The sequence below is a fragment of the Lygodium microphyllum genome, chromosome 15 (assembly GCF_053477565.2).
Source record: "Lygodium microphyllum isolate KBCC chromosome 15, Lygodium_microphyllum_v1.1.10, whole genome shotgun sequence".
Classification (NCBI taxonomy): Eukaryota; Viridiplantae; Streptophyta; class Polypodiopsida; order Schizaeales; family Lygodiaceae; genus Lygodium; species Lygodium microphyllum.
In genome coordinates, this window is record NC_141149.1 from 144,434,706 (window position 1) to 144,462,605 (window position 27,900).

Sequence of the window (27,900 nt, forward strand, 5' to 3'; positions counted from 1 at the left end):
AAAATGGCTTCATGAATTGTCTTGGGTTGCATTGCACCTACTTCCGAAGAGAGGGCTGAATCTAGACCAAAGATATATTTGTTTAGCTTGGCCAAATCATCAATCCCTTCAATGTACATAGAAAGATTAAGGAACATGTTAGAGTAATCACGAACGGACATCCCTCATTGTTGAAGACCATACCATCTTCTTTGCAATCTTTCTTTTTCCATTGGAGAGATAAACACTTCCAACATTGTGTTCTTAAAATCCTCCCAAGAAGCAAAATTGTGACCAACTCTTTGCATATATCTCCACCATGTATGCGCGTAGCCGTCAAGATGGAGTCTTGCAAAATTAAACTTGGCTACATCATGGCGAGGAAGAAGTGTGAAGTACATCTCTAATTTTTTTATCTATTCTTCCCACTCCATTGGAGATGCATCTCCATTGGAGATGCATCTCCATTGGAGATGCATTATCCCCCTTGAAGTTAGAAATGGTAATCTTTTCTTTGTACTACCTTTCATTATAAGTTGGCTGGAATTTGTTGCAGTGCTACCCAAAAGACGATTGTCTAAAATAAACTCTATTCATTGAAACTCTTCCAAAAGAGTTTGGTTTAGGATTATTACTGCCATGATTCGGTTGTCCCAATCCAAAATAATGATGATGTCCATTAGTGGGTTGACCATAAAATGACTTATCTTTGTTGGTGATATCATGAAATGACCTTCTTTCATCAAATCTTCCACTCTTATCATGAAAGTTCGATTCTTTTTGCTTGATGGTAGATTGAGAGGGAAAAGATTTGTAGAAGGGGTCACATCCATGAAACTCCTCATTCTCTTCTTGTAACGTGTCCGCTCGTCTGCTTAAGGGACACGTCTTAGCAGCCCATCGGAAAGAGAGTCTAGAAAGCACCGCCTAGCACTCGCAAGGAATGTCAGAGGGTATGCGATCTAGGTCTTCCCGAGTCTGCCCTGAGCGGAAGTATTTGACCGTTCCCACTTAGGATCGACCTGAGGTCAGGGTTCCTTTCCTATCAACAAGGTCTCTAGGAAAAAGCTAGCGTCGAGCTCCAGGTAAATCACTTTGTGTAGAAACAACGGAGTCGAAGCGGATCCATGCTGCACTTGGTTCATGGAGAATGGGAAACGAGAGGGATGCGAAACTCAACCTCCCTGCCATAAGGCATAGTCCCATTCCTTTCCCTTAAAATAGCATAAATCGGGATTCTAACCCTACTATTACTAGGTCTTCATAGTCTTGTTATCTCGTCATTTGAGAAAAGTTCCTAGCTAATCGGGACCACCCTTCCGTAGGACGGGGACCTAAGTCACGTCCACCGCACTTTCCTCAGTTTGCTTTAGTTATCTAATTATCTACCACATTACGTTTGACATGCAAAAGTAGCTTCCTTAATTAATCAAATTAATCACGAGTTCCTTCACGTAGCTTAGGCACTGACACAAAAACAATGTCAAGCAAGTTCCTTTTTCTCAAATATCTATTCTTTATTTATCATAATTCCGGAGTACATCCAATATCATGCCCGAAGGCTATCCCAGCAATCTACAGGATTGCTGCTCCAAGTTTCGCCCATTGACTAGTACACGGGCCTCGAGATCCCATCTCGAGTCACGTCGGCCTCTTGTGCGAGATCCGGAGGCAAGGGATTTACAGCCAGAGCCTCCCCTGGCACCCAAACGTCGGCCTCTTGTGCAGGATTCGGAGGAAAGGGATATATAGCCAGAGCCTCCTCTGGCACCCAAACGTCTTTCCGCTCCAATCAGCACCCACGGAGAGACCTCTCGCGACGGGTTAGGTCCATATACCTGGCGCGGCTAACAACCCCCTTGGATAGGGCCAGGTAGACAGTCGGAGGTAACTGTACCTGCCTCTCCCTCCAGGCTTCTAACCTGAAGCATTAAGTGTTTTTCCTTGAATTAGTTCCCTGAGCAAAGGAGATCAAATAATGCACCTAAGTGTACAATCACAAACATTTCGAAGGCCGTTTGTACGACCAACTGCTAAGGTGTGATTCCTTTTTCCCAGATGCTCCCAGCATCTGATCCTGGATCGTTCGCGACTTGGCGAGATCCCAATAATCCCAAACAAGATCATGCAAGAAAATGTCCTTGGTAAGTTAACCTTATTTTGACTTGCTCTTTCCCTTGGGTTTTACTTTATGGTATCTTAACCCTAACTCAAAGCATTAACTGGTCAACCAAGGCAACGGACATGCCTTTATTCGCAACCCAACCAAGGGTCTTTTGTTATTCCAGTTCTAACCAAGTTTAGTCAACACACTAGGCAACGCAGGGTTCTTCATCTAGGCCTTCAGGATACAGTCTAGATGCAAGCGTCCCTTCCATTTCTCTTAGTGTGGTACTATGCTGAGTTTTCTAATCATCCTTACCCATCATGCACATGGTGCGTTTAGTATATTTGTACATCCTAAACGACATTTATCTCTCTTCATTCCTGGCAACGAATACTTATTCCTAATGCACCGGATCACATGTGACTTGCCTATATGAAAGTCTAGGTTTCTTTTCCATCGACGCAATTGCATCTTACGAACGGAAACTATCATTTCATTGTTTCTTTTAGTCATGATCGCGAAGCATGAATTCTAAATGACTATTCATGCACTGAATTGGTTTAAAAGCTATTATTTTATGTGAAATAATGCAAAAACCTTATCATTTTATGTGCGTAAAAGCTATCATTTCATGCATATAAACTTATGCGAACTCGATACTCTACCATTTCACACATGCAGCCTAGTGCTTAGAGTAAACAAAAATCCTAAGACTCGTTCTTGTTCCATGGATGTAGCTAACCCCTTCATTTCTTCCACGAGAAATAATACGTAATTAACTATAAAGCTTAAAGCACATGGGTTTGATTCATGATCGTAGGGGCATTTGTGGCGTTGGTCGCACCGCTCGCCTCTCCCGCATTACTAGTACCCATGGTAGCTTTGGCACCTACGCTTCCCACGACTTTCTTTTTGGGAGCCATTTGTACGCGGAGTCTAGATAGTCCGGACCTTAGCGGCCTTCAAGACGACAGGCTTGGGTAGGAAGGGTCGTTAGATGGGGGTTCTTCACCGAGGGGGTGGCTTGAAAAAGTTGGCTTCACGAACGCGGCTCCTCGAGGCTACTCACCAACTCTTACTCCCTCTCTTTCTTTCTCTCTCTCTCTCTTCTTCTTCTTTTTCTCTTCTTCTCTCTCTCTCTCTCCTCTTCCTCTTCTACTTTTTTCTCTCTTTTTCTCCTTCTTCTCTTCTTCTTCTCCTTCTGTCTCACTTCTTCTCTTCTTCTTCTTTTCTCTTCTTCTCCTTAGCAACATCGATGGATCGAAGTGGTGGAAGAATATGACTTTGAAATCAAATATAGGCCTGGAAAAGAGAATGTAGTTGCCGATGCACTCAGTCACCGCAAGGCATTTCTAAATTCTCTTATTTTGCAAGATCCATCAACAGCAAGATCTCTAGCCACAAAGGTATCAATGCCAAACAACCCGATTCTTGAGCTAGCAAAAGAAGGAGCATATCATGACCCAGCCTATCAGAAAATGCTAAGAGAGATCCCCATCAAGGATCAAGACCTGAAGCTAAAGATGAAGTATCAAGAATTCTCTGTCATCAGTAGTGGACTTGTCTACTTTAGGATATGATTATGTATCCCTACAAGCCAAACTCTCAAGCAAAAGATACTTTGGGAAGCCCATGACTCCCCTTTCTCAGGGCATCCTGGCTATGCCAAGACCCTTAATGTAGTCAGAAAGAGCTATTATTGGGATAGGCTCAAGGGTGACGTTCTCAAATATGTCATGGGATTTTTGTCTTGTCAACGCATTAAGGCAGAATATGTCAAAATGCCTGGGAAATTGCAACCACTTGACATTCCCCAAATGAAATGGGAATTCATTAGTATGGACTTCATTGTTGGCCTACCTCAAGTTCGGGGAGGATGCAACTCTATTATGTTTGTAGTAGATATGCTCACCAAGGTCGCACATCTCATCCCTGTTAAGACAAACTATAAAGCTTCAGACATCGCAAGATTATTCATCAAGGAAACATTCAAACTGCATGGGTTACCCAGAAGAATCATTAGTGATCGTGACTCTCTATTCACATCACACTTCTGGAGGGTTATCTTTGAGGCTATTAGGACTCAACTATGTTTCAGTACAGCTTACTATCCCCAAACTGATGGTCAAACAGAACAAGTCAATCAAGTCATTGAAGATATGCTTAGGGCGTACTGCTGTCGCAAGCCCGAAAGGTGGATTCAATATTTGCCACTGGTTGAGTTTGCCTACAATGCTTCTTAGCACCATAGTATTCAGATGACCCCTTTTCAAGCATTGTATGGGCACGATTGTCGTACCCCTTTGAGCATCTCGATTCCAACTTTGAGGGTAGAAGCTTTAAGGCAGATGCTGGAAGACATGGATGATCAAATCAAATCAATAAGACAAGACATCCAAGCTACCAAGGATAGATAGAAGGCTTACGCGGTCCTTCGTTGAAGGTGATATGGTCTTCATCCGCGTAGGTCCTAAAAAAAGTTCACTATTCCTAGGAGAGTACAAGAAGCTAAGTTCGAGGTATTGTGGACCTTATAAGATCATTAAGTGCCTAGGACCTAATGCCTACAGACTACTGCTGCCCGCAACCCTAAAGATTCATAATGTATTCCACATTAGCCTATTGAAAAAGTATCTACCTAATCCGAATCATGTACTTGATGATCAGCAAATTGTAATGCCTAGCCAAGGAGTCCTTGAGCTACGGCCTGATAGAATCCTAGATGTCAGGGAGAGGCATTTGAGGTCAAGGACCTTGAGAGAATACCTCATCCAGTGGAAAGATTATCCCGAAGAGGATGCCACCTGGATGGACGAAGATACTCTCAACCAACAATACCCCCAAGTCCTCTCGAGATGAGGACATCTCAATTCCTCTAAGGGGGAGAGGATGTAACATGCCCGAGCCTTTCTTTCCCCCTCATAGGAACTCCCCCCTTTTAATGGAAAAAATTTTATTATTAATGCAAAAAAAATTTCCCTCTCTCTCTCCCCGCTGACAGCACGTCGGGGAGAGAGAGAGGGAGTGATGTGGTAGTCATAGGGAGCATGCAACCCCCAGGTGGGAGGGGTGGCGGCCATGCCACCCACCTCCTCCCCCTCCTATAAAAGGGGAGGCTCCTCCCCCTTCCTTGCCTACAGAGACAGCGCCCCCCTCCCAGTCCATTGCGGGCCCCATGAGCAGAAAAGAGGAGAAGGAGAGAAGAAGTGAAGGAAAGAGAGAAGAGGAAGAGGAGAAGGAGAGAGAGAAGAGAGAAGGAGAAGGAGAGAAGGGAGAAGGAGAGAAGGGAGAAGGAGAAGAAGAGGAAGAAGAGATAGAAGAGGGAGAGGAGAGGGAGAGAAGAAGAGGAGAGAAGAGAAGAGGAAGAGGAGAGGGAGAGAAGAAGAGAAGGAGAGAGAGAAGGGAGAAGAAGAAGAAGAAGAAGAGAAGAAGGAGAAGAGGAGAAAAAGAGGTAGAAGAGGAAGAGGAGAGGGAGAGAAGAAGAGGAGAGAGAGAAGGGAAAGAGGAGAAGGAGAGAAGAAGAGGACTCTTGTGGTCCGTTACTAAGGAAAATTTGTTACCTAGCATGTAATGTCTCCAAAGTTTGAGAGCATGGATGACAACCAACAGCTCCAGGTCGTGGGTAGCATAATTCCTTTCATGGCTCTTCAATTTCCTTGAAGAATATGCTATGGGATGACCTTCTTGCATAAGCACACATCCTAAAGCAAGTGCGCTAGCATCAGTTACCACTTCAAACTCCTTACTAAGATCAGGAAGTTTCAGGATGGGTGTTGATACTAAGCTTTGCTTTAGTTTGTCAAAGCTGGTCTGTTTGGCAGGTGACCATACAATTGCTGCTTGCTTCTTTAGTAGATCAGTCAACAGAGGCGCTCCAATCAAGGCATAATCTTTGATGAAAATCCTGTACCATCCTGTCAACCCAAGAAAACTATGTATTCCTTTGACAAAGGTTGGTGTTGGCCATTCCAGAACGTCTCTGACCTTAGCTGGATCTACTGAAATTCCTTTCGCTGATACAATGAATCCCAGATATTCAATCTGTCGCTTGAAAAATGTGCACTTCTTCTTCTTGACATAAAGCTTGTGTGCTCTCATTGTTTCAAGAACAATGCGAAGCTGGGGTTCATGATCTTTTTCCTGTTTAGAGTAGACTAGGGTATCGTCAAAGAAGACGAGTATGAGGTCATCAAGATAGGGCCTAAAGATATCCTACATTAACCTGTTGAAGGTAGAAGGAGCATTCATTAGCCTGAATTGACATCACTAGGAATTCAAAGTGTCCATACCTTGTGTTGAATGCAGTCTTCGGGATATCTTCTTCCTTGATCCTTATCTGATAATATCCAGATCTGAGATCTATCTTAGAGAATATCTTCGCTCCTTGAAGACGGTCAAGTAATTCATCTATTCTTGGAATGGGGTATTTATTTTTTATGGTTGATTGATTCAACCCTCTGTAGATCAATGCATAGATGAAGCGTTCCATCTTTCTTCTTTTGGAACAACACTGGAGCTCCCCATGGTGAATTGCTAGGACAGATGTAGCCTTGGTCTAACAGTTGCTTGAGTTGCTCTTTCAGTTCAATAGCTTTTGGAATGGACATCTTATACGGCTCTTTGCGACTGGTGCAGCTCCTGGCGCCAGTTTGATTTCGTGGTCGACTTCCCTTTGAGGAGGAAGTTCTATCAGCTCTTCAAGAAATATGTCTATGTATTCCCTTAAGCATGAAGGTTCTTCCCCAGATTCCTGATTCTGATCTAGCTTATTCAGCTTAATCAGATAGAGAGGTAGGCGCTTTCTAACACCTTTTATTATCTGGGTTGCTTTTGCCAACATTGGGTATTAGCCAATCCATTCTGAGTAAACATTCGTGGACACCTAGGTTCATTACCCTGAATCTCACCGAAGTTGGCTTTCCACCCAGTAGGAATTTCACCTTAGCAGTTTGCCTAGTACAAGAGACCTCACAACCATTTGCTAACTCCACAAGTAAAGTAGGTGCATCTATTGTGGCTATCCCTAATCTTTTTGCACAGATTGGTGAAATGAAGGAATGTGTAGTGCCACAATCAATCAAGGTTTTGAAGCTTTTACCTTTAAATCTGATGGAGTTTGAATCACCGAGAATTGGCGATTTGTACCCTTCTTGTGGAGAGCGGCGTGAACCGTTGCCCTCTCAATGTCAGCATCCATGGATGGATCTTCTTCATCGTCCAGCTCTTTGTTGGAAACACTGGAGGTTTTCCCTCTGGCCATGATGGTGGTTCCTTGGTCATGAGCGGCTCTATTTTGACCTTGGAATTGCCCTTGGCGATGTCCTCTGCTAAGCTTGGGACACTGTCTCTTGAAGTGTCCGGGCTCGTTGTAATGGAAGCAGCGTGGGTTGCGGTCATTACTTTGTGTAGGAACAAAGTTGTTGACAGCATTGGCCCTAGATTTCTTTCTTTGGCCCTGATTATGACCCTGCGCTCTCTTAGTCTAAGCCCTAGACATACCCTTATTCTGATCTCTGTAAGGCCAAGTCCTGTTGTTCCTTGGTTTGGTCTGCACTTCCTGTATTATTGGAGCAACTCGAATGAGTGCATCTTGTAGGTCCGTTGGGTGCATTGATTCCAATCAAGTGTTTATAGGTGGATTCAACCCAGCACAAAATTTTGACGTCTGTTGTGTCATATCCATTGGAGGCGTGTACTTTAGGAGTGAAACGAACTTTGAATAATATGCATCAAGGGATAGTCCTAGCTGCTTCAAGTCATAAAATTCGTTCATCTTTTGTGTGCCGTAGGTAGGTGGCAGATACCTCCCTCGCACAGCTTCCTTAAGCTTCTCCCAAGTGAATGTCCCCTCCGAGATCGCTTGGTCTCTGCACCACTGTTTCCACCAAAGTCTTCCTTCGCCTATAAGCTTAAGTTTGGCGAGCATGGCTTGGTTAGTAGTTGCAGTTCCTGTTGCCTCAAAATAGTCCTCCATGGACTCAATCCATTTGGCAAGCATGGCTTGGTTAGCAGGTGCAGTTCCTGCTGCCTCAAAATAGTCCTCTGAGATCGCTTGGTCTCTGCACCACTGTTTCCACCAAAGTCTTGCTTCGCCTGTAAGCTTAAGTTCGGCGAGCATGGCTTGGTTAGCAGGTGCAGTTCCTGCTGCCTCAAAATAGTCCTCCATGGACTCAATCCAGATCTCGGTATCGGCTTAAACAGTCCTTCCCTTGCCATCGAACTCGGGTGGATTTATTTGTTTGAGAAGGAACTTCTTCTCTTGAACCACAGCTGTACTTACTACATGAGTCGGACTTGGAACCTACGCATGGGGTTGCGTCTGGACAGTAAGATTCTTTATGTTAACATCTTATCAAATGTTTCCCATATTACGTTAATACGACTAGCATAGCTTTTAGCCAAGTGATTTAATCACTTAACACCTTAGCTAACATTTACAATCAAGATAGACGATAGTCTTATTCATTCATGAGGGCATAACCCTTTGAGTACATTTATTTTGGGTAAGTAGGGCAAGCTGATTGATACATTAGTTTGGGAAAAATAGGATTGTGTTACAATCGGCTACAGGGATGGAATAATAATATGGAGTGGGGTCATGGATTTTCAGGAAACTATAAGTCATAGGAAGCTTGGGGTATCCCTTCCTTTGATACCCGTTCTTCTCATAGCGCCCTAACACTTTGATCCTATCATCAACAGGGATCACCCGGGTCACTTCTTCATAGACGTACTTGTTCTGCTTGACTTGCCGACCGCCAACATGCAAAGTTGCGTTTGCGTGAGCTTCGACAAAGATGAAAAGCTTCACGATCTTTAAATCCTCCATCCACTTGATTCTCTTCAAGTTGGTCTGAAGGTACGCGAGACGGTGGGCTGCTATGTAGTATATTCCTGATTCTCCCGTCCATCTCCGTTCCACATACAGGGGTGAAGGATTATAGATGTGGTCTAGAATATTCATCATGCCTAGCCTCTGACGATAATCCAAAGCACTCATTGCAATCATGAACATGACTTGGAACACCAAGAACTTGCTCCATGCTTCGTGACTCTGCAACCCAGTATCCATAAGTGAGTAAAGAAATGTTTTCAATAGAAAACACTGCTCTATTCCACTCACCTTCCCCTGACTATTCCCTTATTCCCTTCATTTTCCTCCATTAAGTTCCATTGTAATATTAGATCCCGTTGGTTTGCTCTGATACCAACTGTAACGTGTCCGCTCATCTGCTTAAGGGACATGTCTTAGCAGCCCATCGGGAAGAGAGTCTAGAATGCACCGCCTGGCACTCGCAAGGAATGCCACAGGGTTTGCGATCTAGGTATTCTCGAGTCTGCCCTGAGCAGAAGTGTCCGGCCGTTCCCACTTAGGATTGATCTGAGCTCAGGGTTCCTTTCCTATTAGCAAGGTCTCTAGGAAGAAGCTAGCATCGAGCTCCAGATGAACCACTTTGCATAGAAACAATGGAGTCGAAGCGGATCCATGCTGCACTTGGTTCATGGAGAATGGGAAATGAGAGGGATGCGAAACTCAACCTCCCTGCCATAAGGCATAGTCCCATTCCTTTCCCCTAAAACAGCATAAATCGGGATTCTAACCCTACTAATACTAGGTCTTCATAGTCTTGTTATCTCGTCATTTGAGAAAGGTTCCCAGCTAACGGGGACCACCCTTCTATAGGACGAACCTAAGTCACGTCCACTGCACTTTCCTCAGTTTGCTTTAGTTATCTAATTACCTACCACATTACGTTTGACATGCAAAAGCAGCTTCCTTCATTAATCAAATTAATCACAGGTTCCTTCACGTAACTTAGGCACTGACACAAAAACAATGTCAAGCAAGTTCCTTTTTCTCAAATATCTATTCTTTATTTATCATAATTCCGGAGTACATCCAATATCATGCCCGAAGGCTATCCTAGCAATCTACAGGATTGCTGCTCCAAGTTTCGCCCGTTGACTAGTACACGGCCCTTGAGATCCTATCTTGAGTCACATCGGCCTCTTGTGCGGGATCCGGAGGCAAGGGATTTACAGCCAGAGCCTCCCCCTGGCACCCAAACGTCCTTTCGCTCCAAGAACCACCCACAGAGAGACCTCTCACGGCGGGTTAGGTCCATATACCCGGCACGGCTAACAACCCTCTTGGATAGGGCCAGATAGACAGTCGGAGGTAACTGTACCTGCCTCTCCCTCCAGGCTTCTAACCTAAAGCATTAAGTGTTTTTCCTTGAATTAGTTCCCTGAGCAAAGGAGATCAAATAATACACCTAAGTGTACAATCACAAACATTTCGAAGGCCGTTTGTATGACCAACTACTAAGGTGTGATTCCTTTTTCCCGGATGCTCCCAGCATCCGATCCTGGATCTTTTCCCCGGATGCTCCCAGCATCCGATCTTGGATCGTTCGCGACTTGGCGAGATCCCAATAATCCCAAACAAGATCATGCAAGCAAATGTCCTTGGTAAGTTAACCTTATTTTGACTTGCTCTTTCCCTTGGGTTTTACCTTATGGTATCTTAACCCTAACTCAAAGCATTAACTGGTCAACCAAGGCAACGGACATGCCTTTATTCGCAACCCAACCAAGGGACTTTTATTCTTCCAGTTCTAACCAAGTTCAGTCAACACACTAGGCAACGCAGGATTCTTCATCTAGGCCTTCAGGATACAGTCTAGATGCAAGCGTCCCTTTCATTTCTCTTAGTGTGGTACTATGCTGAGTTTTCTAATCATCCTTACCCATCATGCACATGGTGCGTTTAGTATATTTGTACATCCTAAACGACCTTTATCTCTCTTCATTCCTGGCAACGAATACTTATTCCTAATGCACCGGATCACATGTGACTTGCCTATATGAAATTCTAGGTTTCTTTTCCATTGACGCAATTGCATCTTACGAACGGAAACTATCATTTCATTGTTTCTTTTAGTCATGATCGCGAAGCATGAATTCTAAATGACTATTCATGCACTGAATTGGTTTAAAAGCTATTATTTTATGTGAAATAATGAGAAAACCTTATCATTTTATGCGTGTAAAAGCTATCATTTCATGCATATAGACTTATGCGAACTCCATACTCTACCATTTCACGTATGCAACCTAGCGCTTAGAGTAAATAAAAATCTTAAGACTCGTTCTTGTTCAATGCATGTAGCTAACCCCTTCATTTCTTCCACGAGAAATAATACGTAATTAACTATAAAGCTTAAAAAACCTGGGTTTGATTCGTGATCGTAGGGGCATTTGTGGTGTTGGTCACTCCACTCGCCCTTCCGCATTACCGGTACCCATGGTAGCTTTGGCACCTACGCTTCTCACGACTTTCTTTTTGGGAGCCATTTGTACGTCGATTCTGGATAGTCCGGACCTTAATGGCCTTCAAGACGAAAGGCTCGGGTAGGAAGGGTTGTTAGATGGGGGTCCTCCGTCAAGGGGGTGGCTTGAAAAAGATGGCTTCACGAACGCGGCTCCTCGAGGCTACTCACCAACTCTTACTCCCTCTCTTTCTTTCTCTCTCTCTCTCTCTCTTTCTTCTTCTTCTTTTTCTCTTCTTCTCTCTCTCTCTCCTCTTCCTCTTCTACTTCTTTCTCTCTTTTTCTCCTTCTTTTCCTTCTCTCGCACTTCTTCTCTTCTTCTTCTCGCTCTCCTCTTTCTCTTCTCTCCCCCCTTCTCTTCTTCTCTCCCTCTCCTCTTTCACTTCTTTCTCTCCTTCTCCTCTTTCCCTTCTCTCTCTCCTTCTCTTCTTCTCTCCCTCTTCTCTTTCTCTTCTCTCTCTCCTTCTCTTCTTCTCTCCCTCTCCTCTACCTCTTCTACCTCTTTTTCTCCTTCTTCTATTCTTCTTCTTCTTCTCCCTTCTCTCTCTCCTTCTCTTCTTCTCTTCCTCTCCTCTTCCTCTTCTCTTCTCTCCTTTCTCTTCTTCTCTCCCTCTCCTCTCCCTCTTCTATCTCTTCTTACTCTTCTTCTTCTTCTCCCTTTTCTCCTTCTCCTTCTCTCTTCTCTCTCTCCTTCTCCTCTTTCTCTTCTCTCTTTCCTTCACTTCTTCTCTCCTTCTCCTCTTTTTTGCTCACAGGGCCCGCAGTGGACTGGCGATCAAGGAGGGGGGGTGGCTTTAGTTGGAACCCCCAAGGAGCCATGCAGCTGCCGAACGGAGGGGGAAGGTGACGACGTAGGAAGGGGGCGCTGTCTCTGTAGGCGAGGGAGGGGGAGGAGCCTCCCTTTTATAGGAGGGGGAGGAGGTGGGTGGCATGGCCACCACCCCTCCCACCTGGGGGCTGCATGCCCCCTATGACTACCACATCACTCCCTCTCTCTCTCTCCCCGACGTGCTGTCAGCGGGGAGAGAGAGAGAGAGAGGGAAAAAATTTTGCATTAATATTAATTTTTTTTCCATTAAAAGGGGGGAGTTCCTACAAGGGGGGGGAAAGAAATGCATGGGCATGTTACACTTATTCTCTTATGTCCTTCTCTTCTTTATAAGTAGCCTCACATCTTGGATTGAATTGAGGACGGGCATGGTGCTTTGATGATATTGGTGGCTGGTAAGGAGTACTCCTCAATGTGGATGGCTCTCCTTAGGTTGACATAATAGGCTGATCAATCCCCTTTTCTTTCATATTGGAGGGCTGGGCTGAAGTATTTTCAATATGAATAGTGGGTTCATTTGGTGTGAAAGATGTGGTTTGAGTCTTCAAATCCTTGATAGCTGCTACTACATCCTCAAATCCACTCTTCATGAACTTGACCAAGTGTTGAAGTCCTTCATCCACTTTGTTAGATGTGTTCTCAATCTTCCGCAAGGATTTGGAAAGTTGCTCATATTGATCATGCATCCCAATGTTTAGCATAGTCATCTCTCTTGAAAGCATGCGATCTGCAAAAGGAGATAAGGGATTCCATCATTACCCAATCGTGCACTATGGACATTACCAATGGTTACATCATCATGTTCTTGTTCTTTTCTCGATCGAAAAATACATGGTAGAGCTAGTATTCTATCAATCAAAGTATTATATGCATGGCTAAATCAAAATCTTGCCATTTCATGATATGCAAGAACAAAATGGAATAGGACTGAATAGAAATGGATCTGGGTAAGAAATACCTACAGCAGTGACTCATTGATTTAAAATTCTATTCCACTTACTAATTGATTCTTATTTTCCCATATTGCATTCAATCACATTAAGCAATTCAAGGTTAGGATTAGCACAATTTTTCCAACAAATGGAAGGAATTAACAAAAATTAGCTACTAATTCTTATTGGATAAGATGAAAAGAATTCAACATGATATCATTCAGCCCTAAGTTGGGTCTATATGCAATCAAATGGTAATTCTTAAATGGGATTACTCTTAATTATCCCTTTTCAACAAATGGACGACTTAAACAATTGGATTATGAAGGGATTAAGAGAAAAATTAAGAAATACCTCTTGCATTATTGAAGTAGATGATTATGGAAGCTCCAATACCCATATGAGACTTGAAATTCTTGAACTCTCGCTTGATGTAGCCAAGAATATCCTCAAATTATAATCCCTATGATGAATATGTAGCTCATAGACTCCAATTTCTATTCAAGAAAGCTCCAATATCCAAAAGCTTGATAGAAGTGATCCTTGTAGCCTAAATGTGGCTAGAGATTTGAAAGGGAATCAATAATAAGCATCAAAAGGGGTAGAAGACTTCAATCCTTGATGGGTAACTCTTCCATTGTAGCACATAAGCTCGCATATGCTGCCCATACACTTGAAATGACAAGAAGAAGCCCTATTCTTGCAATATTGATACAAGATCATGAATTCTTGATATAATCTCGTGCATAGAAGCTTTAGGATGCATCAAGAACCAAAAGCCCCATGATAATATGCTTCAAAGATAAAAAAATTGAGAATTCAAATGGTTGCCATGTTTTGACTCCATAGCCACCATTCTTTGAAGCTTCAAGTCCAAATATACATCAATGTCGGTCCCTTGAGTGTTGAGGAAGCTCCAGGAAGCTTGATACAGTAAAAGCCCTCTAATCTGTTGAAGAAATTTCAAAGAATACTCACTACTATCATAAATCTACCATAGCCATGGTTTGGGAGGTCAAAATCGATCAAGAGAGTGGGAAATGGAAATGGCTCTGAGTATTTTTTGGAAGCCTTCAAGAATGATTATCAAAGCTTGTCATACCATAGCCAAAGCCATACGCTGTAGATTTTCGTGAAGGAAGAGAAGATCAGTTCAGCGCAAACTCAGTCTCATGTACCACCAGACAAAATTTACCTTAATCAAGGAAAATGGCCACCCTATGGGAAGCTTAATGCATGAAGATTATAGCCTTGGAAGTCACTTGAGCCATCGAAAGGCCTGGGAGAAGGACAAAGCTAAGATCCACCATGAAAGCTTGAAGAAAGCTTGAGAGAAGGAAGAGAGAGAAGCTGGTCCCAAAAGTAATCCAAACTAAACTCCTATAATCCCAGTTTAGACTCTAGTTAGAGTCAAGAACCTTCAAAATGGACCTCCATTTGACCACGTCCTGCTAATTTGGCCAAGAACCTCCATCTTCCTCAAGATCTTCTTCAAGGAACCTCAAAAATTAGTCTCGACTTGTTGCAAAGAACTCTGACTAGTCACTGTTTGAACTGTACCAAACCCTGTGACCAAATCTTGGTACCCCAATTAACTGGTTCCTATCCCTGTGACTAAATTCTCCAAGAAAATGACTCTTCCCATGGATCAAAGTCCATTCTCTAATACCAATGTAATATACTAGTTCTCAGAACAAGTCAAATAACTTGAAATTTATGAATTACAATATGCTTGCAAAGAAATACAAGAAATACACCATGTTTGCAAGGAAGCCATAGCCAAGGTAGCTAGGCATGAAATAATATTGCCATGGAAGGCTGAGAATCATAGATGTAAGCTGCAACATGAATACTCACCTCATGTCAAGGTGGGACATGGTATGCATCCCATATCTTGGTGGCTAAGAGCATGCACCCTCTTAGTTGGTGGGAGGAAGGAACCTCAACTCATGTATTGCTTGAAATGACAAATAGATCCCCCACAAGTTACATATCTACCTTTTATACTTAACCCTACCCTAATCTAAACTAAGGTGATTTATGCTTTATTAGAGACTAAGTACATGCAAATTGACTTCACAAATCAATCTTTGTAAAATGATAGTAAACTAACATGATAAATCCTCTAAGATTAAAAAATCCATCTATTTACTACAGAGCAAAGAAAGCGGAAAAAGAGGCATCAAGAGAAAAAGCGCTAGGCAAAAAAAAGGAAAAGGCGCCTCACAAGGGAACGGACCCGGAAAAAATCCAAAAGCATGGGAACAACTAGCAGGAGTTTAAGGCGCAACCATGGAAGCTACAAAAGAGCCAAAAGCGAGAAGGCGTACCACTAAATGTAAAGGCACAACCAAAATCTTTGTAAAAGAGTGCCATGCTCCCTCCTGTGCAATTTGTAACCATGGACGGGCGGAAGGACTAAGCTAGGAAGTTAGGGCAAAGGGAACAAGGGCCTAGGCCATGGCCGGCCATGTAAAAAGGGGATGATCGCCCAAAAGGGATTTAGGATTTTGTATATAAAGTTGAAAAGTGAATGAGTAGCTCATTCTTGGTGTGTGGCAAAAAGCTTCTTTTTCTTCTTCTTCTCTTCTTCTTGCCTTCTTGTGTGTGCTTGAGTGAGGGAGTGAGGGAGTGTGAGAAAGTGAGGGAGTGAGTGTGTGAGAGTGAGGGATCAAGGAGAAGAAGCTCCCCGTCCCCTCTCTTCATCTTCTTCTCTTCTCTTGTCTTGCGTGGCTATGGAGGATGGAGCTTAACGGAGAGGAATTGAGGTTGGTCTTGCATAGAAGATTGTGGAGCTACCGATGTGCATGGGAGAGGAGGGTACTCAATCGGGCATCAAGGTAAGCTCACTACACCCCATACGTAGGGAGAGCACGTCGGTTATGTGAGAGGTAGCCATGGCCACTCAGCTTGAAACTCTTGACCAATAAGCAATCTGTAGATCTCGAGGGTTGAGCGAGAGATTCCATTACCGGGACCAATGGATTCGAGCCTTGAGTGTCGCGTGCTTCAAATCGAGCATGGAAGTAGGGTTTCATCCCTAGACCGATGCTTGAGGTAGATGGGAGATTTAGGCATTTTAATCTTCAAAAACAAGTAAGTATTTTGGGTTTCTGATGTATAGATGAGTAGGTTGATTCAGCCCAAGCATTGTCTTGTGATTTTTGCTTGCATTAGGTAGGATAGGATCAAAATAGTGTGAGCACACAGTAGGGTTTTTGTTGTTGTATAGCAGGCTGAAATAGGGAAAAGAAGGGCAAAAATGAAATCTTGGGTTAAATGCTGGTAAGAGGAGCAAGATTAAGGTGAATGCAGACCTAGGCAAGGCAATAAGAGGCCAGGAGTCGCAAGGGAGACCTCATTTTGCATTTGAGAGATTAAGGAGAGCTTGAGAGAGAGAGAGAGAGAGAGAGAGAGAGAGAGAGAGAGAGCTGCTGACCAGAGGAGATCGTGGGCGTCAATTTTGGAGCTTTTCCTTTGATGCAAGTATGCAAAACCCTTCCTTGCTTGGCATAGATGTGATCTGGAAAGCCTTGTAGGCAGTCGTGAATCAAGCATGAAAAAATTGTCAAGGATCATCATGTTGCGCCCTGTCAGTCGCAATCAGACCACTTTTTCCTAGTCTGACTCCCAGAATTGAGCAGTCGGACCATCCAGCTGCTGCGAGAATCGGACCATACCCTTTGGTCCAATTAGACTACCTGTCTAGTCAGACACCTAATCAGACCAACCCCCTAGAGATCGGACCAATTACAACTCGAACCAATCGTCCAGTGACACCCATTCTAGTCAGATGCACAGAGTCAGATTAGCAATTGGACCATCTTAGGAATCGGACAACCATTTGGAATTGGACCAAGATGTCCGATTGGACCACTTTTTGGAGTCGGACTAGCCCAGTTGGGACCGTCTAGAATCGGATAGTCTAATTCTGGGAATCGGACCAAGAAACTAGAACACAAAAACACAGAGACATGGCTTGTGACTCAGCCCCAGGCAAGTCAGCTTAGCACATTGCACTGAGTGTACATAAGTTGAGGACTATTTTCAATAACAAGAAATACAGTCAGACTTAATAACTCAAAGGAATCCACCAATAGGAGGAGACCGCAAAACATAGTCAGGTGCCTCATAGCCCCATTGATAGGACCCTCAAAGATGGTAGGGGGACCGCAAGGACAGCAAGATCGATGGAAAGGTGCTACCGGAGCTACTCGGACTAATCTACAACATTGTGGAGCACGAGGCAGAAACTATGTCAGGAGCGAACACAGATGAGGGGAACGACCAGCTGGACTTGGGAGAATTCCCAATCACGGTCCAAGACATGGTCAACAAGTACGACCTGCTTACTAGGATAGTAATCCATGGTAGGCTGGTAGAGGAGATAGTGGCAAGCCTAGAGGAAGAGAGGAAAACAATTAGGAAAGTGTTGCAGGGCATAGCTGCCTACAACCATGAGCAGAGAGCTAGGAAGCTATAGTAGGATATAGATGTGCACGAAGCTCGACAAGTGCTAGCATTAGCCGGTAGGAGCAAAGCAGGACCAAATATGGAGAGGATGAGGGCACTTGAGATAGACCTCATGCTGAGCGAGCTTGTGACCAAGCGGCTCATGGACAACATGGCTACCGAATAGAGTGTAGCAATGCTAGCAACCTTGCTACTCTTAGACCTAGGAATTACTCGGGGGTGAAGAGCCAATAAAAAAGCCCTTGCAGTAGCTAAGCAGTTGGTGGACAGGTACCAATCTAGTAGCGACTCGTACTTCGTGGAGCAGTTCAAGCAAGTTTGTGAGACCAACAGTCTCAAGGACCTTGCACAACGCTCCCAGAATTTTGGACTTTGCTTAGGCGATAAAAGTAGGATGTGGTACACTAGCTTAGATGCGGCAGAGCGAGCAAACTTTGCCCAACTAAAAGATTTCTTCATTAAGAGCTTCTCGAAAGCAGGGTACTCCAACAACCTCATAGTCCAACTTATGAACGTCAGTCAAAGGGACAAGGAGGACATAAGAGACTACATCACTTATGTGCGCAGCCTCTTCAAGAGAATCCCCGAGCGAACGAGCGACCCAATGAAAGAGCCATCTCCACCATATTCATAAACGCAATCTGCAGCAAGGAATTGTACAAAGTCTTAGCAAGCAATTCCAACTTGCAGCGAGACGTGCTAGCTAGGGTCTTTGACAAAGCAATTAGGGTGGATGACCAACTGAGAGAGAGGAGCTCTCGAAGCTCGAACCGTGATAACCACGATAAGTCTAATCAGAGGACCTCAAAGGAGGACCACAACCTCTAGCGAGAGATTAGCCCCTAGCACATAGGACAAGGGGAAGAGTATAGATTAAGGCCAGGAGATAGCCAAGGTAAGAATGGAGCTAGCACGATTGCAAAAATTGGTGAGGAAACCAATGCGACCGCACGTCCAATGTGTGCATTGTGGCGGCAACCACCTTTCGGCCAAGTACCAGGATCCTAGATCTAGGCCTTGCACGAATTGTGGTAGTTTTGGCCATGATGCTCTACACTGTAGGTTGCCTAGGAGATTCCCTTATGTCCAACAGTATAATCCGTCGTACCTAGGGAACAAGCCGCTAAATTTCTTTGGAAGAGGAGCCCAGTTGGCGCTCCCAGCACCAAATGATGTGAAACCAATCATCCCTAAGATGGAGATCAACCGATAGGCATACCCAGGCCACTAGGATCCTATGTAACCCAATGCTCCAGTCAATTACATGGGGGAGCCTAACGAAGACGAAGCCTATGTGAACCCTTATGTCTTATACGATGAAGAGGGTAATCCAGTCCTGATGGACTATCGACCAGTACTAGTCATGGTGTTAGGTAGAGGTAGGGATAGAGGATTCATAGGGCCAACCCACGATCCAATCTCGTGTTAGACTTGCAATCACCTAGGCCATATCTCATCACAGTGTCCAGAGAGAGAATAAGCAAATAGGGAAAAATCCGACCTCAGATGTGTTGAGTGTGGCATCACTCATCTCTTTGCCAATTGCCCTAGAAGGAAGCCATCCTCTAGCTTGGCAATTGTGCCGTCAATGCCTTTGGGGCTATTCAAAGTCGAGACATTCAACAGCGAGGACACACCCATCCTGCTATATGTCATGACTAGAGCATAGATGAAGCATGCATGCATATCATTGCATGGGCCTATCAACTTAGAGGCAGCCTCAGTAGGGAAGAAGAGCAAAGGTCATGCTTAAAATTGAGGATGCGACAATGCTAGTGACCACTGCAAGAAGGTCACGGATGTAGAGGCAAAGACCACCGCTCCAAAGACAAGAAAGAAAGGGAGTGCCAAGGTAGGGGAGTATCCTCACCCTAGGTGCCAACTCGAGGCAATAGTCAAAGTCAAGGAGTGGGTAAAGGAAGCCCAAGAGCAGCTCAAGGAAGCTGAGCCTATCTTAGAGGACGAGATCGAGGATCTCTCTAGCATGAGCACACCAGTCTCACCTACACATCCAAGGATGAGAGATGCACCCATGCCACAAGCGGTGCCAGCTAGGCCAAGTTTAGATGCTACGGCCCAGCCAGTCAGTCAAGACCAATGACCAAGAAGCACAAACCTAAGAGAGAGCTAAGCAACCAGCAACATCCTTACGATGTTAGTGACCACTGCAGTGGCTCTAAGTTTAGGAGATCTACTTAGGCAGCACCCCACACTATGGCAGGAGTTGAAACACTAGATGGAAGAACTAATAGAGTATGCTGGCACTAACTTTGAGGATAATGATGCAGTCACACAGATACCCAGCTTGATGCTGCACTCGGTGCCAAAGTCACTACACATCAATGCCTTTTGGGAAGGCACTGAGATGCACGCAGTTTTACCTATCCTAGCCTTAGGAGACATAACACGAAAGGGAATCATAGATACTGGGGCAAGAGTGAGTGTATTGAGCCATGATGTGCTCCAGGCTTGGGGAAACCCACCTATTGAAACCACTAGGTTCAATGTCACTCTAGTTAACAGAATGAAAGCAAGGTCATTCAGAATCCTGAAGAATTGGCCAGTCAATATTGCGGGTGTCTAGTTCTTTGTGAACTTCATCGTCATGAAGGGAGTGGACTACGACATTCTGCTAGGCCGACCCTGTATGAGGAGCACTTGGGATAAGCTAAAGGAAGCCGTGCAAGGAAGATACATGCCACCTGCATACAGAACTCAGAAGATGAATGAGTTCTTCAAATTGAAATAATTGGGCATGTCACTGGAAGCGTACACTCGAGATTTGTCTCCTTGCTGAAATATGCTGCGACCATGAGCATTCCCCAACAAGTTTCAAAGTTCTGTGATGGGTTGAACCCACCATTGAACACTCGGTTGGAATCAATGCATCCTTTGGATTTGCAAGACACGTTGATAAGAGTAGGACCTATTGCCCAAGAAGTCTAACCAAAGCCTAGGAATAATAGACCATGGTCTTACAAGGACCAGAATCCAGGAATGTTGAAAGCTCAATTCAAGAGGGCTCAAGGACAAAGTCAAGGCCAACGGAAGAAGCCAAGGGCAAATGCAATTAGTAACTTTGTCCCCACTCAAAGAAGCGATCAAAGCATGCTTGTTTCCACTGTAATGAACCTGGACACTTCAAAAGGGAATGTCCCAAACTTGGCGAAGAGCGTCGCCAAGGAAAATTCAGTGGCCAAGCCAGAGCTACCCGTGGCCGCGACCGTGCAACAATGGGAAGGGCAAAAACTTCCAATATCTCCACTAAGGGAATCAACAAAGAAGAAGACCCATCCATGGAAGCTGAGATTGAGAGGGCATTTATTCATGGCGCTCTCCATAAAAAGAGGCCAAACCGCGCGTTCTCAGTAATCCAAATACCATAGATTACCAAGGTAAGAAATTGAAAACCCTGATTGACTATGGTAGCACTCAGTCCTTCATTTCACTAGTTAGTGCTAAAAGGTTAGGAATAGCCATTGTAGTTGCACTTACCTTGCTTGTTGAACTAGCAAATGGGCGAGAAATCACTTGCACTAGACAAACTGCTAAGGTGGAATTCCTACTCGGAAACATGACCACATATGTTAAATTCAAGGTAATGAGTCTAGGAGTCCATGAGTGCCTACTCAAGAAGGATTGGCTAATCCCCAATGATGCTCACATTCATTGTGGAAAAGGACAAGTCTCCTTTCGTAATCCTAAAGGTGAGCAGGTGACAACACAGGGAGAAGCAGGTAAACCAAAAATCCAACTAGCTAAGGCAATGCGAATAATTCAGGGGATAAGGAAAGGATTACCCGTCTACCTGATCAAGCTAAACAAACCGGAATAGGTAGAGGACACCAATGAAGAACCATCTTGGCTAAAAGAGTATGTGGATGTGTTTCCAGAAGGGTTGACTGAATTACCACCACCAAGGGAAGTGGATCATGATATTAAGCTAACACCAGGAGCTACACCAGCAGTCCCAAAAAGGCCCTACAAGATGTCCATTCCTGAAGCTATTGAGTTAAAGGAACAACTTAAACAATTATTTGACCAGGGGTACATATGGCCCAATGTTCTTCTTGGGGAGCTCTAGTCTTGTTCCAAAAGAAGAAGGATGGTACACTTTGCCTTTGCATCGATTATAGAGGCCTGAACCAAGTAACCATCAAAAATAAATATCATATCCCAAGGATAGACGAGTTACTTGATCGATTGCAGGGAGTAAAAATCTTCTCCAAGATCGATTTGAGGTCGGGATGCTATCAAATCCGCGTCAAATAAGAAGATATTCCTAAGACGGCATTCAACACATGATATGGTCATTACGAATTCCCAGTAATGTCTTTTGAATTGACTAATGCCCCTGCCACCTTTAACAGGCTAATGCAGGACATTTTTAGACCATATCTTGATGATTTTGTGCTTGTCTTCTTTGATGATACCTTTGATTTATTCGAAGGAAGAGGAGGACCATGAATCCCAAGTTCGCATCATCCTTGAGACCATGAGAACTCATAAGCTCTATGCTAAGAAGAAAAAGTGTGCCTTCCTCAAGAGGCAGATTGAATACCTTGGATTTATTGTGTCAAATGAGGGAATCTCTATAGATCCTACAAAGGTCAAGGATATCCAAGAGTGGCCTCCACCAAGTACTGTTAAAGAAGTACGTAGCTTTCTGGGATTAACGGGTTGGTACAGGATCTTCATTAAGGACTACGCCTCAATCGCAGTTTCCCTTACAAATTTGCTGAAGAAGCAGGTTTCCATAGCATGGACTCCCACTAAACAATCAAGTTTTGATCAACTCAAGCATAGCTTAGTGACATCGCCAATTCTAAAGCTCCCGGACTTGAGCAAGGAATTTGAAGTTGTCATGGATGCCAGTTCACTTGCACTAGGCTGTGTACTAATGCAAGGAGGTCATCCTATAGCATATTCTTCGAGGAAGCTAAAGACCCATGAAAGGAATTATGCTACCCGTGACCTGGAGCTATTAGCAGTTATTCATGCTCTCAAGCTTTGGAGACACTATTTTCTTGGTAACAAGTTCTCTTTGGTCACACAGACCATAAGATCCTTAAATGGATCTTCACCCCTGACCTCAATATGAGGCAACGATGTTGGATTGAGGTTCTGCAGGAATATGATTTTGAGATCAGGTATCGACTTGCCAAGGAGAATGTAGTTGCTGATGCCTTAAGTCACAAAGCATTCCTCAACTCTCTTATTATGGAGGAACCCTCGATGGCAGAATCATTGGCAACTATGGTATCAATGCCCAACAACCCTATCCTTGATTAGCAAAGGAGGAAGCTAGCCATGACCCAGAATATTTGAAGATGATGAAGGAGATCTTGGGGAAGGACCAAAACCCCAAACTTAAGGTCAAATATCAAGAATTTTCTGTCAATGAGGGACTTGTCTACTTTACGACAAGGTTTTGCATACCCTCAAGCAGAAAGCTCAAATAGAGAATACTTTGGGAAGCACATGATTCCCCCTTTTTAGGCCATCCCAGATATGTCAAGACCCTTAACACGGTAAGGAAGAGCTACCATTGGGAAAAGCTTAAGGGAGATGTGCTCAAATATGTCACAAATGTTTGTCTTGCCAGCACATTAAAGTAGAACATATCAAGATGCCTGGGAAGTTGCAACCTCTTGACATTCCCCAGATGAGGTGGGAATTTATCAGCATGGACTTTGTTGTTGGATTACCTTTAGTCCAAGGAGGATACAACTCAATAATGGTTATAGAAGGCATGCTCACTAAGTTTGCACACCTCATTCCAGTCAAGACAAACTATAAAGCTTCAGACATTACCAGGTTATTCACCAAGGAGATATTTAGACTCCATGGGTTACCTAGAAGGATTGTTAGTGACCGTGATTCCCTCTTCACATCTCACTTTTGGAGCGGGATATTCGAGGCCATTGGGACTCAACCTTGCTTCAATACAGCCTATCACCCTCAAACTGATGGCCAAATGGAGAGAGTCAACCAAGTTATTGAAGATGTTCTTAGGGCATATTGATGTCGCGAACCCAAGAAATGGATCCAATATCTACCATTGGTAGAGTTCGCCTATAATGCTTCTTACCAACAAAGCATTCAAATGACACCTTTTCAAGCATTGTATGGGCATGATTGCCGTACTTATTGAATTTTTCAGATCCTATATTGAGGGTAGAAGCTTCCAAAGAAATGCTTGAGGAGATGGATGAGCAGGTCAAGGCCATCAGACAAGATATTAGAGCTGCCAAGGATAGGCAGAAAGCCTCTGCGGATCTAAATAGACAAGAGTGACTCTTCAAAGAAGGAGATATGGTCTTTATTCGGGTACAACCCAAGAAGAGTTCCTTATCACTGGGAGAATTTAAGAAACTGAGTCCAAGGTATTGTGGACCCTACAAGATCCTCAAATGCCTAGGGCCCAGTGCCTAAAACTCCAACTCCCTGAGAATGTAAAGGTTCACAATGTATTCCATGTTAGCCTACTAAAGAAATATGTATCCAATGCTAGCCATGTACTCAATGATCAACAAGTTGTAATGCCAAGCTAAGGAATCCTTGAGCTCTGGCCAGATAGAATCTTAGACACTCGGGAAAAGAAACTAAGGAGTAGAACCCTCAAAGAGTACCTCATCCAATGGAAGGACTATCCTGAATAAGCTTCCACATGGATTGACGAGAGTACTTTCAACCAACAATACCCCCAATTCCTTTCAAGATGAGGACATGTTGATTCCTTAAGGGGGGAAGGATGTAATAGTTGCCGTCATTCCGCCGTTGAAATTTCTCCCCCCTTTTTTTATTTCACAGCCATTGTCATAAAGTTTTCTTAAATGAATAAAAATGAAATTTTTATCACCCCCCTTATCAAAGTCGTCGGTCGGAGGGAGGGGGAGTCAATGGGAGTAAGCGAGGAGATGACTGAGGTGAAGAAGAGAGAGGAGGAAGCTAATCATAGAGTTGAGGTTAGGCGAAGGGGATGATGTTTACAATGGGGGGAGAGGCACACGTGTGCCACCTCCAATCCCCCCACTATCCTTTTCTATGCTGAGGCCGCATGGCAATAAGGATAGGCCACCTCCAACCCCCCTTAATAGACCACATGATGACAGGAGATCTGGGGGTCCTGTGTAGTTAAGGACCCCCTATCGTAGCATTTCCCCCCCAACTATTACCTCCTCACCCTTATAAAACCCCCCTTCCTGAGAGGGCCGAGAAATTTCTCTCTTCCTTTCCTCCCTCCCTATTACCCTTCTTCCTTTGTAAATCTCCCTCTTCCCTACCACGGATACGCTACTCTTCTCCTCCCCTTGCTGCCATCTTGTGAGAAAGAAAAGAGAGGGAGAGGTAGTGAAGGAGAGTAAGAGAGAGAGAGAGAGAGAGAGAAGAGACTCAATAACAAACCCCTTTCTTTGGGAAAGGCTCGAGTACCATCTCCCCCATCGCGAGTCCCATAGCCACTCCATCGATTGCCTTCAAATGGACAAGGAGATCACCAAATTCAAGACAAGGCGTAGGGAATTCCGCTACCAAAGAGTCCTTTGAGAGAAGTGAAGGTTGCTTTCCAATTCCAAAATGGCCCCTAAGTGTAAACTCTCCCAAGTAACTAGAAAAGCCGCGACTACGGAAGAAGGATTGGGCAAAGATGCCACCATCAACACAAATGGTTTATCAGGCAAAAACACTAACTCGACACTCCAAAACCAGGTATTGTTATCGTGTCTAGAAAATTGAAATCGAATATTTAAGCATGGACATCATTTGGGAAAAAGTCATATCTCATTGGTAATTTGCATATTTTGAAAGGTAGCTAAAAAATGTTTAATAATCATGAGTTGTCGGAAATAGATTGAGTATCTACTATTACAGCAGAAACAAGTCAAGTATTAGTACCTCATTTCCGTAGATGCATCGTAGATTGTCGGGGAACATAAATATTCCATATAGGTCACTGTACTCCATAGACCATCTTAGAGAATTAACTTGCATTTACAACGAATGCACGTACAATCGCATTTGAGTAATTAGGTCATGCCTTCTGAGTTGGATAAATGTACTAGAAGGGATTTTTATGAATAGGGATCTCGCATCGCATCAACAGCTCAGGGAAGGCTTGCATTGAGAATTGCATGGCATCATGAATAGCTTGAACTGCACCACATAATGAGGTATGCATCTAAAAAGGTAGATTAGGATGTGCATGTGAAATGTTGAGCTTATTTGAAAGGAATATTTTGGTAAATGAGGTCCTGGACCGATAAGGGAAGCTAAGATTTAGCTTGACCCACCTAGGACCTTAGTCGCAAATAAATCGATTGTCCTTACAACCATATTTTTGACTTGGAGTCAACAAGCTCTTTGGTCTCTATCCCAATAGTCAACTACAATGAATCCAAAACATGCTTAAGTATATCATTTCCAAAATATGGAACATCGAGCTAACACAAGGAAGCTTGAATGTAGTACCCACAAGGAGAATGACTACTCACCAAGCTACATTCGATGCTCGTAACTATTTTGGAGTGGTAAATAAGGCTTGGTTTACATTTGTATTGCAAGAGGAGTAAATACAAGTTTCTGTTATCTTGAAGACGAGGAGACCCTAGGGTGAACTTAGAACGCAATAGAGTTCTAAGATTGAAAAGATGACTACCAATTGACCCAACAAAACCCTAGACCAAGATCTTAAGATAAGGGGACCAAAGGGTAGTAACCCAGGGGAGCCATCATTTGAAATTATAGTGTAATTTATGTACCCTAATACATAGTAGTGAGGTTGAGAAGAGGGTATTCTCTATCCCCTGGGAAATAATGGAAAATGACACCAAGGTAGGAATGATCAAGAAAGGCAATGTTAGCATCAAAGATGAGGACTCCACCTTAGCAGATGTCTTGAGAGCACTTGCCTTCATTGTTTGTTTGTGCTTGTAAATCTAGGTTCAATGTCTATGAAAGGAATGAATGACCCAAGCTCACAATAGAAAATTGAATAATGAATCGGGTTGAGTTCAAGGAGGGCGGCCAAGCTACCCCCAACTGGCCGCCAACCCTAGGCAAGGGGGTTCCAAATAACAGTGACAGGAACTTGGACGGAACCTGTCATGAGAGGTCTCTCCATGGGTCAGTTTGAATGTAGGAGGACGCTTGGATACCAGGGGGCTCTGGCTGTAAATTCCCTGCTTCCGGGTCCTACTCAAACGATCTACATGACTCGAGATGGATTCTCGAGGCCTTGTTACTAAGGGCGGAATCTTGGAGGAAATAAGACGCATCCCCACGGATTTCGGAATCCGTCCTTTTTGGACGAGACTTGTATTTCAGTCAAGATGATAATATAAAGTTTACTTCTAAAGAACTTGTCTGAACTATTTTTATGTCAGTGCTATAAGTTACGTAAACGAACCTTGTTTCTTAAAAGGCTTAATTAAGGAAGCTATTTTTAAATGTCCCACATAAATGTGATAGGACATAATTAGGTAACTAAAGAACGCCCATTGAGGGAAGCGAGTGGGTGGAACCTCTGACTGGTTTGTCCTACGGTAGGGTGGTCCCAAAGAAATGGGAGGCTTCTCACAAGGTTTTGACCCTTAGAAAGTGTTAGGATAGAACCCCAATTCATGTCATTTTAGGGGATCAAAATGGGACTATGTCCTACGAGCAAAGAGGTTGAGCAGCACATCCCTCTCGTTTCCCATTCTCTTTGAACCAAGTGCAGCATGGGTCTGCTTCAGGTTGGGTATCTCTACGTAAAGTAGGATGCCCATGACTCGACGCTAGAATGCTATCAGGAAACCTGGGCCTCTAGGAACCCAAATTTCAGGTCGATCCTAGTGGGTTCAGCCATGAACATTCCATTGTGAAGTGGACTTGGGAAACCCTAGGTGAAAAACCTCGAAACATTCCATGGGAGTGGCGAGCAACGACACTTAGATTCGTTTCCGAATGGACCGCTAAGAACGTGCTTTGTAGAAATTGTTAGGTTAATGTTAAGAGAGTGGTTTTAGGCACTGTGTTAACTCTCGAATTGCCATCCAGTAAAGCACCCTTAATTGTATGCCCTTTAAATTCCACTGAGAGTTTGGGCTACAAGAGTCAATGATGAGAGGAATGTCCAATATAAAAGTGACAATTAATACTAGTAGGTATTGGGGTCTTAGTTTGGAAAGTTGTATTAGATTGTGGACCCTTGGCATGAACTAGAATATCTTGCACATACTAATGAACTGAAGGGCTTACAACACAAGC